The 15,886-nt window shown below is 41.0% G+C and overlaps 4 non-coding genes across 4 annotated transcripts; 2 read left to right on the top strand and 2 right to left on the bottom strand.

Annotated features, from left to right (window-relative positions):
* Positions 1-838: 838 nt before the first annotated feature.
* Positions 839-911, bottom strand: trnar-ucg (transfer RNA arginine (anticodon UCG)). Its single transcript has one exon. It is a non-coding gene; the product is annotated as a tRNA-Arg (tRNA).
* Positions 912-2,037: 1,126 nt separating this feature from the next.
* Positions 2,038-2,111, top strand: trnan-guu (transfer RNA asparagine (anticodon GUU)). Its single transcript has one exon. It is a non-coding gene; the product is annotated as a tRNA-Asn (tRNA).
* A 6,440-nt stretch (positions 2,112-8,551) lies between these two features.
* LOC148633104 (U4 spliceosomal RNA) lies at positions 8,552-8,693 on the bottom strand. The gene has a single exon (XR_015934046.1). It is a non-coding gene; the product is annotated as a U4 spliceosomal RNA (small nuclear RNA).
* A 1,193-nt stretch (positions 8,694-9,886) lies between these two features.
* Positions 9,887-9,968, top strand: trnas-gcu (transfer RNA serine (anticodon GCU)). Its single transcript has one exon. It is a non-coding gene; the product is annotated as a tRNA-Ser (tRNA).
* The last annotated feature ends 5,918 nt before the right edge of the window (positions 9,969-15,886 follow it).

The raw sequence follows: 15,886 nt of genomic DNA on the forward strand, positions 1-15,886 counted from the left end.
AAGCAGCCCCTGATAGTGTATAACACATTTGTACTATTGCAGAGACACATGTAACATATATATATACTGTATATATTTATATATGAAACAGAAATAGAAACAGAAACAGGAATCGCGTACTCACCTGGAGAATCTCTGTAGGAATATCTAGCATTTATCAATGGAAATAAAAGCTGCTTTAATACAGTGCATGTTCAAACTCAAACCCTCAGCTGCTGTTCTTGTTTGTTTTGGGACAAATTGCAACTGAGCATCGCATGAGCCGTTACGTACCCTTATCTGTTAGGGAATTTCAAGGGAGGAGTTAGGTCAGAATGGGTAGGCTGCAAAACAACAAGTAAAGATTTATTCCAAGATGAAACGTTGTGGCGGTTTTCTTATCTTTTTAGCATGGACTAAACTTTTACGTGTTCCTTATATGCTATATATGTATATATTAGCACCAATGTCGTTCTTAAAAACTAACATGAAATTGTCAGGGACATTCAGCTATATACAAAGACGAGACAGACAAAGTAATAATTCTGTATTAACGTGCCCTACATATTGACGCAATGATCGAACTAACTGACATGTTCTGATTCAGATCCCCTGCAGTTCATGCCAATTAGAACAATAGCAATGCTGAGTCCTCCCCACCCTACCGAGCACAAATTCAGCTGCTCTGCATGTTTTTTCATTGCAATTGAGCTCGGAGCTGGAGATGATCTCCATACAGTTCTGTGTTCACTAGCCCGCACTTGCGTGCTAATTTACGGGTTGTGGCAAATGCTTTTCTATAGTTCATATACATGACGGCAACCTGTTACCGAGGAACCTGAGAGGTTTAAAAGCCTCACGAGCCAGGCAGGACTCGAACCTACAATCTTCTGATCCGAAGTCAGACGCGTTATCCATTACGCCACTGGCCCATAGAACATGCGCTTGCACTCCACCACAGAGAGCTCTACACTGCTACTAGTAGTACACTTCCCCATCTAAATTTTCACAGCAAGAAACTTGTGTTTCCTACTATTTTTATCAGGTTTAAAATATCATCTCCTTAAAACAGAAAAAGTGTTGATGTGTCGTGCTGAAATTCCGATTGATTTTGAATTCAAAGAAAAAAGGTTTTCTTCCAAAACACCATGAAATTGTCACATCTTGCAGACAATAGGTGTATTCCATGTTGAAAAGAGAAGAAAGAAAACCATGGAGCCTTTTACAGGTGTGAGAAGACCTCACAGTCGAAACGCTGTTTCCGTTCTTCTCTTTTCAGCATGCAATAAACCCATTGCTTGTTCCTTTGCAGCCGAGGCATGCTGACGTAGCTACCCAGCTGAACATCTTGCAGACTCTACCGTACTTCTCTCCTGTAGAAGTAAAGCAGGGCTTGCTGGGTGAGCTTTTGCTCCGGTAAATTAGGTCACGTGTCATGTTAAATCACTTCTTCTAAACACAACATTTGCTGGTGCTAGCTTTCCCCATTAAAAAAAAGAGACATTTCCCTTACAGTACATGACATATCGTTTTTATTCTATCAATAAGTATAGAAATTAAACAAAAGAAAAAATGGTGTTGCCAAAGAATGCACAGCTTGGACATGAAAAGTGCCCGATAAATGCCATTTCTCATCATTTCTCTTGGCGTCAGTTCTGCTATTAAATGGGACGGAGGCAACGGGCTCAGAGAGCATGTTAAGTGCACACCGAACGCAGATGTGTCCAAGTGTCTGTAAAAGTGCGGTGCTCCCTAGTGGCTTAAAGTGCCCGCCTAGTAAGCAGGCGATCGTGGGTCTGAATACCAGTGGTGCCTCTCTCCGTGTCTTGTTGTGCCGAATGTCTCATTTCAGACAAACATGTACAGCTTGGTTCAGTTTAATGCAAGAATTCATTTCCTTTCTGGAATAACTTGTTTTTGAAGAAATCCATACAGCTTGTGAAAGATGAAATCCATTTCTTGGTTGTCAGTGGAAAAAGATTGCCGGCTGCAAGAAGCGCAAGTGATTGTTTTCTTTGACCATAAACCTGCAAATGTAGGGAGCACAAGCGGCCGTCAGTCTCTGTGGCGCAATCGGTTAGCGCGTTCGGCTGTTAACCGAAAGGTTGGTGGTTCAAGCCCACCCAGAGACGCATGTCTCAGTTTTTCCAATGTAAACATCATCACCGCTAAAGAAGATGGCGCAGAAGGCTCCACAGTCGAAACGTTGTGCTTCTTTTCTTCTCTTTTCAGCATGGAGTAAACCTTTGTTTGATCCTTTGCAGCCTAAGCATGCTGACGCAGCTACCTTTCTCTTAACGCGCCTCAATCATTATTCACCAAAACGATCAGCAGAATAAGTCACTTTGTGGTGATGTCACTCCTCTGCTTCACAAATGTCCTTAGTGACGGGCCATTTCTTTCTGCCATTTTTCCGGAGCGGTTATGGATTGCTCCATCATTTCCCTCTTACTTTCCATCACTAGATTGAAAAAAAAAACAGAAACAGGCTGACAGGACGACAATCAAATTGCAAAAACTCATCAAAGCACTCGATAAAGTATTTGAATCCACAAGTAGCTACAGATGTAGCCATTCAAAATGGGTGAGGTATTTCACGGCATACCGCGACACGCCCACCGGGGTATCACGCGGTATCACGTGTGTCACGTGACTAGCTATCCGGCGTCGCCTTGTAAAACCGCCAGGGGGAGCTTAACCTCTCATGTACAGCATTCGAGCCTTTAATTTTGAACTGTGTATCACAGCATGTTAATCATCAGTCATTCAAATGTTGGTATATTTTATGAAAGCAAGATTGCTCAGTTGGACAAAAGTACACAACCTACCTTTATCAGAAATATTTATGCATCAAAGCCTTTACTGAAGATATTACTAATAGTATTAATAATGGATGACTTTGGACAAGCTGTATACTCAAAGTATAATTTCTTTAGCACATTTGTACAAGCACTTGGAATCTGTCCAAGCCATACTTTGTCAGGCATTTTGTTTTACTTCAACGGGGCATAAAAACTTCCTTGCTTTTAACAGGGCGTTTCATAATTTCTACTACGAGAATGATTTAAAATGCGACACCTATCATTCAACTAGAGCTTAAAATATCACAAGGAAAAATACACACCGGTATTCCATTTCTCCCTAAACATTGTAAGCTTCGAAGTCTTTAACTAACGTGATACCGGATACGTCAACAAGCATACTTTTAGAATTTGATTAAAAGGGAATATAATATGGAATCGCGTATCTCAAGAATTTAATAACGGTATGATTATATCCGTGTACTGCGGCAGAACTGTGTAGGGCTGTTTCGCCTGCCTGATCATGCGAGCTGTCTTGTAGCCTCCTGGTCTGGGTGCGTGACTACCAACTGGCAGGTTGTGTGTTCAAATCCAGCTGCTGCTGGACCTTCCAGTTTTATTTATTTATTTTTTAATCGCGTAACATAAACATATTACCGTATGCAAACTGTACTGTATACAATATGTATATGTATATTTAATGTCTTAACTGTGCCCGTTTAAGTATTGAATATTCATATCTAATTTTACCACTGAAGGGAAATCTTAACATAAACATACAGTATATGGCTGGTCTCGGTACTTTAAAGAAAAAAATACACACCAGTATTCCATTTCTCCCTAAACATTGTAAGCTTCGAATGAAACCACTAAATAAAGACATAAATATAGAAATCTTAAGATTTGTTTTATTTAATGTTGGTAGCAGGATGAACTGTCAGAGTGTATATTTTGTCGCAAAGTTGCTACAAGATGTTAACAGTGAAAAAGGTATTTAGAAATGAGTTATTTCAAGATGAAAAAGAAAACATACACGAAACATGGTTTCATTACGACCAGAATCGGTCTTGAGATATTTTTAACTTGATTTACAGTATTTGAGAGGTATGTCTTAACACCGATACTACAGTGCTTAAGTACTGCTCACGTATATGTTTCTAGGTTTATATTATGCATTTCATACGGTCAAATTACTTTTGAGCAACTAATAAGAAGCGCGAAACGGTATGCGTTTTAGTTTCGTTTTGTGCTGGAACCCGTGGATTGATTAGAGATATCAAGTACATACAAGTCATTTTTTAAATGTTGTAGTTCGTCTTGAAAAAATGTTATGAGTACATCATCTATCAACAATTACACAGGTTCTGTTTCCATATTGCGGATTTTGGTTAGGTACAGTATTATCAAATCCAGTGGCGCTGTGTGTTACTTTACTGAGTCCCAATCTGTGATTGAAACCTGTAAAACCGGTTTAATTCGTCACAGCCAGCACTCTTCAGGTGTGAGGGTCTTCTGCTCAGAATGAAACGCTAAAATGTTTGTGTATATTCTAATGGTAGTGGGGGCAGGGTGTGTGGGAACAGGTTTGTTCTTCACACCTGAAACATTTTCTCTGAAAGGATTTTCTTCGAAGTTTAACCGATCTTGTTACAGCATGTTACAGTTTACTATTATTAACCATATTAATTTTAAGTGCTTAATGTAAAATCTTGTAAAAATATATTTTCATTGTTCAAATATACATTAATATACATTAAGTCTGACTATCATATAATAAGTTAAATACAAAACTAAAGAAAAAATAGGGTTAAATATAATTCAAAATATTTTGCTAACAATGTTAACTGTTTATGAATAATAAAATGTATTAACTAAGGAGTAGGATGGCACAGTTGTTAGTATGTTTTTTGTTTTGTTTCTTTTTCATAAATACAACAGTAGTACCTGATGTCTCAGTGGCTTTCAAAATTAAATTATGCATGCAAACCTGTGAACTAGAAAGATAACTAAGATTTTAATACTAATTAAATGACCGCGGGCACTTCCCACCCCCTCTACATTCTCAGAGTAGAACAGACTAACCTTCTAATGAAAGACGGTCCACCCCCCACGGACAGGAAAAGTGCCCACAGGCACTTAAACTTAATATGGTCAGTAACGGTAAACAGTAACATGGTAAGAAGGAGCACGTACAAACGTTTTCGAAATAACCACATGTAAGACTCTGATCCTAAAAATGTTTAGGGAGAAAGTGGAATACTGGTGTGCTTCCAGAAGAATCAGTATGGCTCAGAGATTAAATAAAACTTCACAGACATTAACGAAGAGCATAACGCGTGTACTGTATACACTGCAAGTACTGTACAACCCAACTCTCTGCAGGAGTGCTGGCTGTGACGAATTGAACCGGTTTCACGGGTATTTTCAAAGTAAGAGGCGAGATTTCCAGCGAAAGACACCCCCTCAAAAACCCAGTAAATACAGTACTTACTAGTTAAAGGCTAGGCTCCCGACTACGGCGAAAGGAACCCTTCTTTCATTAGAAGACAATGAACATATTTTAGCCCTGAATGAATTAATAGCAAACATGGTTTACATAAAAGACATTTTTCCAAGAAAGTTTAGCCTTTGTCACTAATGAAACCACTAAATAAAGACATAAATAGAAAAATCTTAAGATTTTTAAAATACATGACTTTGCTAAAATTTATTTGAAAATAAAAACAATTACAACCGCCAGGGGAAAGAGAGAACAGGGGAGGGATGTTGGTTTTGCATAAGGGGCGGGGCTATGGAAAGTAGGTATGTTTGGGAATGTGTAGTTACATGTTCTGGCTGTTTGTGAATTATCGTTGTTGAGTATGGAGTGTTGAGGTATTGATTTTGTGTAATGTTTTATGTTGAAAATTGAGGTGGATTTTGTTTATGATAAACAGGATAAACTGGGATGGGAGGAAGGTTTGGTTTTGCATAAGGGGCGGGATTATGATAATTGGAGGACTTTGCGAGTGTAAAATGGTTTGATTATTTGATTTTGTATTGTGGTTGTTATCTATGTTTTTGGTTGGTATTATGTTTATATGGTTGTTTTTGTTGGTTGGTTGTTATTATGGTTATTAATAATACGATCTATAGTTGAAATCTGAGCCTAAATAAAAAGAAAAAGCAAGTGATTAGGTTTATGAGCAATCTAATTACTTATTCGTTTAAAAAGCTATATAAAATAAAGTTTATTATTAATTTGCTGGACAGAGCGGTGAACATTATTATGCATAAGACAAAGATAACGATCCTGATCAGTTTAGAAATCTGTGTACGCTGTAAGGTTTTTACTTCTTAAACTTTTAAAATACACGTTTTGAATAGAAAGAAATCCTCTTCCTGGTATAGCACACCAGCACGTCTTTTTTCTCCAATCAGAGGGGTCAGCCAATCACCATTCTGCGTTGGGTAGCAACGGGTGACTGTTCTCAGGCGGAAGATGTAAACAGCTTAATGTTCGTGTTAAATATTTTTTTTTAATTCAATTAAACGGGCACAGTTAAGACATTAAATATACATATACATACTGTATACAGTACAGTTTGCATACGGTAATATGTTTATGTTACGCGATTAAAAAATAAATAAATAAAAATGAAAAGTCCAGCAGCAGCTGGATTCGAACACACAACCTGCCAGTTGGTAGTCACGCACCTAGACCAGTAGGCTACAAGACAGCTCGCATGATCAGGCAGGCGAAACAGCCCTACATAGCTCTGCCGCAGTACACGGATATAATCATACCGTTATTAAATTCTTTAGATACGCGATTCCATATTATATTCCCTTTTAATCAAATTCTAAAAGTATGCTTGTTGACTCCGGTATCACGTTAGTTAAAGACTTCGAAGCTTACAATGTTTAGGGAGAAATGGAATACTGGTGTGTATTTTTTTCTTTAAAGTACCAAGACCAGCTATATACTGTATGTTTACGTTCCAAAATTAATATCGTTTATGGCCTTCACACGCGTTACAGTATGCTCCTATTCTTTTTATGCTCAGCTACTAAGATTTCCCTTCAGTGGTAAAATTCAATATCTACAACGGGCACAGTAAAGACGTTTACAGTAAGTCTTTCTACGACAGACCAACGGACCACGAGTGCCCCTGTCGGTCAACCAATCACGCACCGCGGTATCGCGTGTCATCTTACCTGCTGTACGTGTCTGTACCGCTTACTTTGAATGGCTGCATCTGTACGAGCAACTTTGTCCTGGCTTGCATGAAAGTCGGAAAATGTCAAAAAGAAAAAGATGGTGGCTTTTTCATATTCGTTCTTTTATTTTTAGTTCGTTGGCTCTTCTGTCCATTGTCCTCCTGCCTGGCTCTTGACCTGTGACTGTCTGAACGCACACAGTAAAATTTCATGTGGGGGATTTGTCCTGAGCCTCTGTGAAAGACCCACCCACCCCTATAAATAACTGCTCTAGAAACACATGAATGCAAAACTAAACCACAGCTTAAAGAGGAGCTTGTCATGACCGCCAGGCAGTTAAGACCAACTCATAAGCGATCTAATCAGCACCAGCAGTGGGTGATTATTAACAAACGCCGCCGCACGAGTTAACCCACCTGCACACACTCCACCGTGCGGTACGCAGTGCTATTTTTACCATCTTTACCTGCTTCCCGCTGCTCGGTATTGAGTCTACTCCTTGAGAGCTCTACCTGGCGTTTTTCCATTACCTCGTTTATTCTGGATATTGGACTCCCCTTCTGCCTTTTCGACTTTGGACCTCGCCTCTCACCTCGGACTGTTTGCCACCAGTGTTCTCCCTGGATTACGACTTACCTTACGCCTCTTGACCACGAAACAAAGCAAAGCAGAGCAAAACAAAACGAACAAACGAAAACCCTCACGTCCCGCACTTGCATATAACGCCGTTACGTGCCCAAGCGGTATTGTATGTCATCCTAGCACTGCACCCCGGGGCGTACGGTATATGGGAACGAGCACACGCCACGAATCGTCTCGAATCACTCCCTACAGCTGTAAGGCGCTTTGAAGCGTGCACCCCCAACATTCTTCTTTGCGCATCTGTGAAAGGTAAACTCTTGAGCAAACTCTGAACCAGCTCTAAGGAAACTAATCCGATTAGACGTTACTTTGACTCATCCTTTAAGGGACCCTTGTTAATTGGAGAAATCAATGATTTCGAATGAATTCTGTATGCGTTAAAAGACAGCTATACACAGAAAACATGCAGGACACTGCTCACGATGTTTCCCGAGCCGAAACACAGTGCGTTTTTCCAAGCCATTTGACAACGCCCGCCCACTGAAAACTGCAGCAGATCGTGTAAAGGCGTTCAACTTTGTAACTACTGCACGCACAGGAAGCAGAATAAATTCCTCTTTTCAAACTGTCAAAGGTTTGCTTTGCGAACGCTGCAGGACATCGCACAATCTCTTTTGAACGGGGACAAACGATTTCTTATGGGGCGCAGTAAGTACAGACGTTTAAAAAGCTCCACTCATGCCGACGATGCAGCATGAAGAAGCGCAACCTAACGTTTGACAGACAAAAGCCGGGCGCCGCTACGAGCAATATGAAATCAAACTGACAGCACACGGCGGTTCGCGCTGACTCAAAAGTGATCTCGACAGACGCTGTTCTCTGCATAACGCTGAAAGAGCTAAAGAGCGTTTCTGTTGAGACGTAACAAGCTCGTTTCTTTCTACCATGATGTCACCATGACCAAATCTGTCTTTAAACACCTTGCTCAGTCTCTGACGAGACTGTCAAACATTGCTTTCGCCGATTGTATTGCAAACCGGCGGAAGCAGGGTATTGGGAAACGTTTTCAACTAGCAATAATCGCGCCTCGGCTAAACCTCACAGGCTACGATACTGCCACTGCGCAAAGCTGACGGTTGCCAGGCAACCGCAGGGATCCTATGAAAATTGTTATCGATCGTCTCATGGCATGTCGTTGCTGTAACGCTTCATATTTGTCGTCTTCTTCTTCTAGCTTGAGGTTTTGAAGAATTTCATGACAGACAAGGGCTCCGTCGGGAACAAAGGCCGTTGTGAGAAAACAGTTGCTTATTTTCAGCACCAGAAATACAACCCTTTAAATACAAGATGACAGAACAATGACGAAGGGCATGCCGGGAGGAACTCATGCACTACAGTGGAAAGGGGGCGGGCACGTACAGTTCACATTCAAGCCACAAGTACTCTTCTCGGATGTTGCACAAACAAATCCTAACGTCTTGAAAGCATTGCAGCATGTTTGTGTCCCACTTCCCGTGACTGCAGGACGACTGACACGAACGGACAAACACAATCTGTGGCGTTTAGCGTGACATAGTCTTGCAGGCATCTTGCTGTCTCACTGCAATACTATACCGCTGGAGGAAACAGTCCATCTGGCCATGCAACTCATTTGAGCGTTGGTGGTATAGTGGTGAGCATAGCTGCCTTCCATGCAGTTGACCCAGGTTTGATTCCCAGCCAACGCAGTGGTGAATATTTTCAAATGCTGTCACAAGCCTTGGATTGTGACTAGCAAAGCGAAGCCTTCTGAAAGAGCTAAAGCACTGCAAAACGGAATTGAGGGAGAATCTTACAGGGGATTCTGAGCGGTGTCTGCATACACGCAGTCCGATACGAGTGCTGAAAGCTTGAGCTACTCTCAATGCTGCCTTTCCCTGGAGTAAATCTGTTACATTGAAACAGCCCCGGGAGTGCTGTCCTTTTGCAGCCACTTGGACACACCACTCAGACACATCTGCATTCGGTGTGTGCTCCGCCTGCTCGCTGAGCAAGTTGCCACCTTTACATACAATAGCAACATCGACACCAAGAGAAAGGATGACAAATGGCTTTTATCTGGAACTTTTCATGTCCAAGGAGCTCAATGTGCTTTCTGTGTACAACAGGGCCACTGAACTCCACACTGGCCACTGAACCACAGCAGTGGCTTGCTGGCTTGACATCTCCCAAGGAAAATGTTGAAATCGCATGTGGAACAGGAAAATGACCCTTGAGTACAAGGGAAAAAAAAGAAAAAGATCATCTGGAGTGTGCCAACCCAGTTGGGACAACCCAGTTTTGTTGACGAAGTGGCCGAGTGGTCAAGGCGATGGACTGCTAATCCATTGTGCTCTGCACGCATGGGTTTGAATCCCATCCTCGTCGGTTTCCATGTCTGACGTGTGACGTTGGCCCTCCTGTTGTTTGCTCCAGATCTAGAGCTGTACATTTTCTAGCGGTGGCTGAACATGGTATAGTAGGCTAACGTCGGTATCGAGCAGTGACAGTAACAGTATTTACGTGCCACTGCTGCCAAGTGGCTCTGGGTTGAGACCGCGTTTCCACTTACTTGCAACGCAAACGGAGAAAGCGATTTTTGACAGTCTCTTGAGAGACTGCGCTAGGTGCATAGGGATAGACTTTGTAAGTTCCCCCTGGGATGGTGGCCTCTCAAATAGTTTGTGATTCCTCTAGACATTTATACAGTAGAAGCCTGCTTCGTGGCTTAAATCCAAGCTAAGGAAACGAGTTAGATGTCTGATGCAGAACTGCGAATTCAATGAAGGGGAACACTACAGTACATTGCACTGTATGTGTGAGGAAAGCTGCCCCCTTCTGTCCCTTATCGACCGAACAGAGTACTGTAAAGGATACCGCCAAGAAACTTTAGGATGCTGGTTGGAATCCAGCTCCAAAGAAGCCCCTTTGGGTGTTATGTCATCAAAAAGTAAGAACAGCGAATCTCCCTTTGATCAAAAGCGCAACAGAACTGTTTTCCGTGGAGCAGCTTTCAGACCCGCAGACCTGTTTTATTTGTAGGGCAGGGCGCATTCCCAAATGCGAATCTCCTGTTTTAGAAATGCTTTGGGCGGCGTGAAGTGAAAATAAGAAATGGGCTCCAGATGCACATGGAAGCAATCAAGTGTTTCATCCGAGCTGTTTCAAAGACTGCTCAAGAGCTTTCCTTTCACAGAGGCGCAACGATTAATGATGGGGGTGCACCCTTCAATGCGCCTTCCCAGTGGGCATTGATTCGTCGAATATACGTATATTTACAGCGAAAATACGGCTATACGTATATATACGTCGCCTCGACGTATAATCAACGTCGAATTGCAACCATAAAATCGACGACATGAATAAACGCATATATAACATCGAAAACACATCTAACACAGTGCCTGAGGCTTTTTACTGTATGTATCGTGTGTGCCGCAACTAGGAGTATACGGCACTCTGCACAGTGTTCGAAGTAAATTATTTTCGCAGTAATAAATTTATTATATTTACTATATTTATTATACACGTGTAAATTTATTACTGCGAAAATAATTTACTTCGAACACTGTGCAGAGATTCTAGACAAATTGCAGACAACATTTAGACGTCTAAGGTATGCGTTTAATAGACGAATATTATACGTCTTTTGCCCACTGTGCTGCCCTCTTGATTTCGGATTTAATTTCTTTATTACAGGGGCGCTTTTATGATGACAGAGTCATGTTCAGGTACTTTGCTTGATGGAGGAAGCTCATTTCGGACTCTGTGATCTGCTCACCTGGAAAGGTCTGCTGTACTACTACAAGAGAGACGTAGAGTCTGGAGGAAGGGACAATTTTATGATGCTTTGGAAGATAATGTTTTTTTTTTCTTTGAAATCGAAATGAATCAGAATATCAGTGCAAAAGACAGACTCTTGGTTTGGTTTAAAGAGATATGGTTTTAAAACAGACAAAATGTAGAAAACAGGTGTTTCTCACTTTTGGAAAAGAATGGACTGGGGGTAATATTTTACTAGTTGCAGTGCTGATCTCACTGGGTTACAGTCCTGCAGTATCACACTGGATAACGTGTCTGACTACGGATCAGGAGATTGTAAGTTCGACTCCTGCCTGGCTCGGGTTGTTTTTAAACGCATCGGGCTACTCCCTAAGTAGTCTGTGCTACTTACTGCATTGTAAGAGTACCCAGTAAGAGATTCCCTTCATGTAAAGGAACTGCACCTGAAAGCTTTAGAAAAACACCTGGGCTCAGTACGGTGCTGAGAGCTCAGCTTTGCTGTTCTAATTAGCACGCACTGCATCGGCTATGAACCCGAACTTTTCAATTATTCCGATCAGTAAGTCAACACGTAGTCCACATGAACGGTAGAAATATTCTCTTGTCTGTCTCTTGTTTGTATAGAACTGAATGTCCCTGACAATGTACTGTTAGTTTTAATTGAAGAACGGCATTTGTGTTCAAATATACCATTTACGTAACTGCTCATGCGACACTGAGTTGTAATTAGTCAAGAAATAAAGTCGAACAACAGCTGCGGGTTTGATTCTGAACGTATGAGATTTCAGCGCCTTTTACTTCCATTGACAAATGACAGAGATTCGAAGAGAGATCCTTCAGACCAGCAAGCAAACCCACGGCTATTTCGGTTTTCTATCTAGGCAACGTTGGTGTCTGCAATAGCATACATGAAAGCGTGATGCAATTTCTGTGGCTACATTTGTTGCACGTCATGCACAGTAAGAGTGTTTCTAACACCAAATAAAAAGTCAACAATTAGCGATCACGCCTTCTCCTCAGTTAACCCACTGAAACCCTTGCTGTTAACAGTTCTTTACTGCGTGCTTTACGAGCACCTACATATTGTGTCGGTTCTTTCAGCTGTATTCATTAGGTTTTCAAAGGCATAAGTAGAGCACCAGAGGTGCGAACGCAAAATGTGTGGTTATCTGAAGAATGTATTTCCATGGCAGCAGGGCCAAGCGATTTAGCGTTCTTATAGTACCAGGAAAGGAGAAGCGGCACTTAGCCTCTGCCTCGCAGGCACAAGGTAACGTGCGGCAGACGCCGGAGTCGGCAGGTTTCGACCCTGCGCGGGGAAGCCCCAACGCATTTCGAGCCCATCGCCTTAACCACTCGAGCACGACAAAAGCGAGCCCGCCGCCGCCGCCGCATTCCTCCTATAATCAAACACGGACTGCGAGGTGGCTGCGGAAACCTTTTTAAAGTTGCTCTCCGTTAAAAAAAAAATACCTTTCACAAGATACGTGCCGGCAGACAGACACGCCTCAGAGGGTTTAAGGCTGGCTTCACGTTCAAATGATAAAGTCCCCCCGTCCGGATGTCAAAATGCAACGTTGTCAGACAGAACAAACATCAACAAACCACAAATGTGGACAAGGATTTTACAAGCTGCACCACACTGCACTTTCAAAAGCATTTACGTTCGTGTTAGACGCAGGACTTGCCTTTGATTTGCGCGCTTACGAACGCCATGGAAAACGAAACTAAACTAAAGCCCTCAGCTCCTGCACTTGATTATAATGCCGTTACGTGTCGAAGCAGTAATTTACGTCTTCCTACCACTGCAACACGGGGAATAGAGAGAAATGAGCACACGCTACGAATCGTCTCAATCACTCCCTAGAGTCGTAAGGCGCATTGAAGGGTGCACCCCCATCATTAATCGTTGCGCCTCTGTGAAAGGAAAGCTCTTGGGCAGTCTTTGAAACAGCTCGGATGAAACACTTGATTTCTTCCATGTGCATATGGAGCCCACCCAGTGGGCAAAAGACGTATAATATACGTCTATTAAACGCATACCTTAGACGTCTAAATGTGGTCTACAATTCGTCTAGAATGAAATTCTAATATACGTCTAAAGTTATACGTCAATTATACGTCTATGTTTAGACGTTCATTATACATAAATGGTTGGAGTTCTATTATACGGATAAATTTAGAGGACTATTATACATATATGGTTGGAGTTCCGGATAACTTTAGAGGTCTATTATACGTATATGGTTAGAGGTCTGTTATACGTATATGGTTAGAGGTCTATTATACGGATAACTTTAGAGGTCTATTATACGTATATGGTTAGAGGTCTATTATACGTATATGGGTAGAGGTCTATTATACATCAAAGATAGGTTTTATAGGTGTAGAAACAAGTAAACCAAGCCAATGATTAGATTTAGAAATGTATTCTGAAAATACACATTCACACCTGGAACATGTATTTCAAATTATACATTGTATACAATCAATCAACAATCAACATATGGGCAATAATCATAAAAAACACAACTAGTCTTGAACTTCAGCTACAAATTCTGGTAACATGGCAATATACAGTATAGTAATGACAAACACAAAACTAATTACATTAACACACTAACTCAAAACCACATTTTGATTCAAATATACATTTTAAAATGTACAACTTCTATATTTCCAAGAAAAAAAAATATTACAATGGAAGTTAAGATGATTTTTGTCCACTATTTGCAAACCCTGTCTAATTGTCCTAACAGTTAGAACCAAAAACCTATTATTTTCAGTGTCCAGATCTCCTGGCCCCCTGCCTTGCATATGCATTCTTCAAGTAACACATTGCATGCTCCTTTATTTCTTTTTCTGTTGATGTAGGGTGGGACTTCAGCACCGCAGCTAGGAGAAAATTATATAATATTACTTCCCAAATAAATGATGATTAATATCTTCTTTAGTATAATCTAAAAAATGAACGGTTTACTAAGCTCAAAACTGAAATAAATGTATAAAATTTAGCTTGCATCATAGCAGTTGAGCAATAAAGTCTGTCCTAATTAAAGAGTACCCAAAGTTTGAAAGTACAACATAGAATAAGAATAGAGAAACGGCAAAACGATTTTGTGTCATCTTCCCCATTCACACTATTTTATGTGCCATTTTTTGCTTATTCACGTACTATTTTAATCAAAATAATATTAAGAAAGATCTGTATGTATTCAGATAGTATTATTATTGTTCATACTTACTCGTCAAAAGAGGATTGCTGAGATATTTGCGGATATACTTCTACATTTGAAAAACGTGTCCAAAATGGTGACCAACGAATACTAGCAATGCATTGTGGTATATAAGCGGAAAATATGCTGGGTTCGATATTTTCTCAACGTATGCGTTTATTAATGTTGTCGATATTATGGTTGAAATATAACATTGAAAATACATCGCGGCTATGTGCCCCCTGCTATGAGCTGATGTGCAATTTTAACGCATGTAGTTAGTAAGGATCGGTCACTGTTGTATGGTATTATATATAATGACATTATGGAATAGGATGGGGACAGGCCTGGCATCACGGGGGGAGGGGGGAATGTCGCCCCTTCAGTTTTGGGCAAAAAGATTTACCTAACTTAATTTGCGCCCTAAAAAAATAGTTGTACTTTGTCAATGGTCAGACAACACTAAATGACACGAACAGTCACTCAGTCTGTTTGATGGGCAGGAGGGCTATCCGTCCAGGAACTGCACATATCAGTGTCGTTATTGAGTGTCAACATTACGATCCTGTTTGCTCAGGTGGACCGATTCCTTGCAGTAGTTTATCATTATACTTAAAATCGTTATATAACTAGGACTAGTTATAGCAGTCTGTGCTTTCTGTTGGTTTTACAACATTTTTTCTTAACGATTCAGAACGTCCATGTAGCTGCAAAAATGAACGCTTATGGTACTTTTCGCTCCAGGCAATACTCTCCAGTGAGAGTGACGAAAAATGTGAAACTGAACTTCATCGCAAATACCAGATTGCTAGTCGATATCTTCTATCATGAAGCACTAATCAATGGCATAGCTGCGAGATTTCATTTGGGTAGCTGCACCGTACAGCTCCGTTTCAACCGAAATATCACCCCCGCTCAGAATTTCAGACGCCCCCCTACAGATTTTTCCCCGGGCACCGCGCACTGATGGGAGACGGGGTTTCCAGGAAATGGTATCAACTTTTCTCAAGAAAATAAAAATAGAAACTCTATAGGCACTCAAACATTTTACTGTTTTTTTTTTCAGGCAGGTGGCAAGACCCCTCCGCAAAACCCTTGTATGCCAAGCTGTGGGCATTGATTCGTCGAATATACGTATATTCACGGCGAAAATAAGGTTATACGTATATATACGTCGCCTCGACGTATAATCAACGTCGAATTGCAACCGTAAAATCGACGACATTAATAAATGCATATATAACGTCGAAAACACATCTAACACTAGGAGTATACGGCACTCTGCACAGTGTACGAAGTAAATTATTT

This window comes from Lepisosteus platostomus, unplaced genomic scaffold, assembly GCF_059453375.1.
Source record: "Lepisosteus platostomus isolate fLepPlt1 unplaced genomic scaffold, fLepPlt1.hap1 Scaffold_48_H1, whole genome shotgun sequence".
Taxonomy (NCBI): domain Eukaryota; kingdom Metazoa; phylum Chordata; class Actinopteri; order Semionotiformes; family Lepisosteidae; genus Lepisosteus; species Lepisosteus platostomus.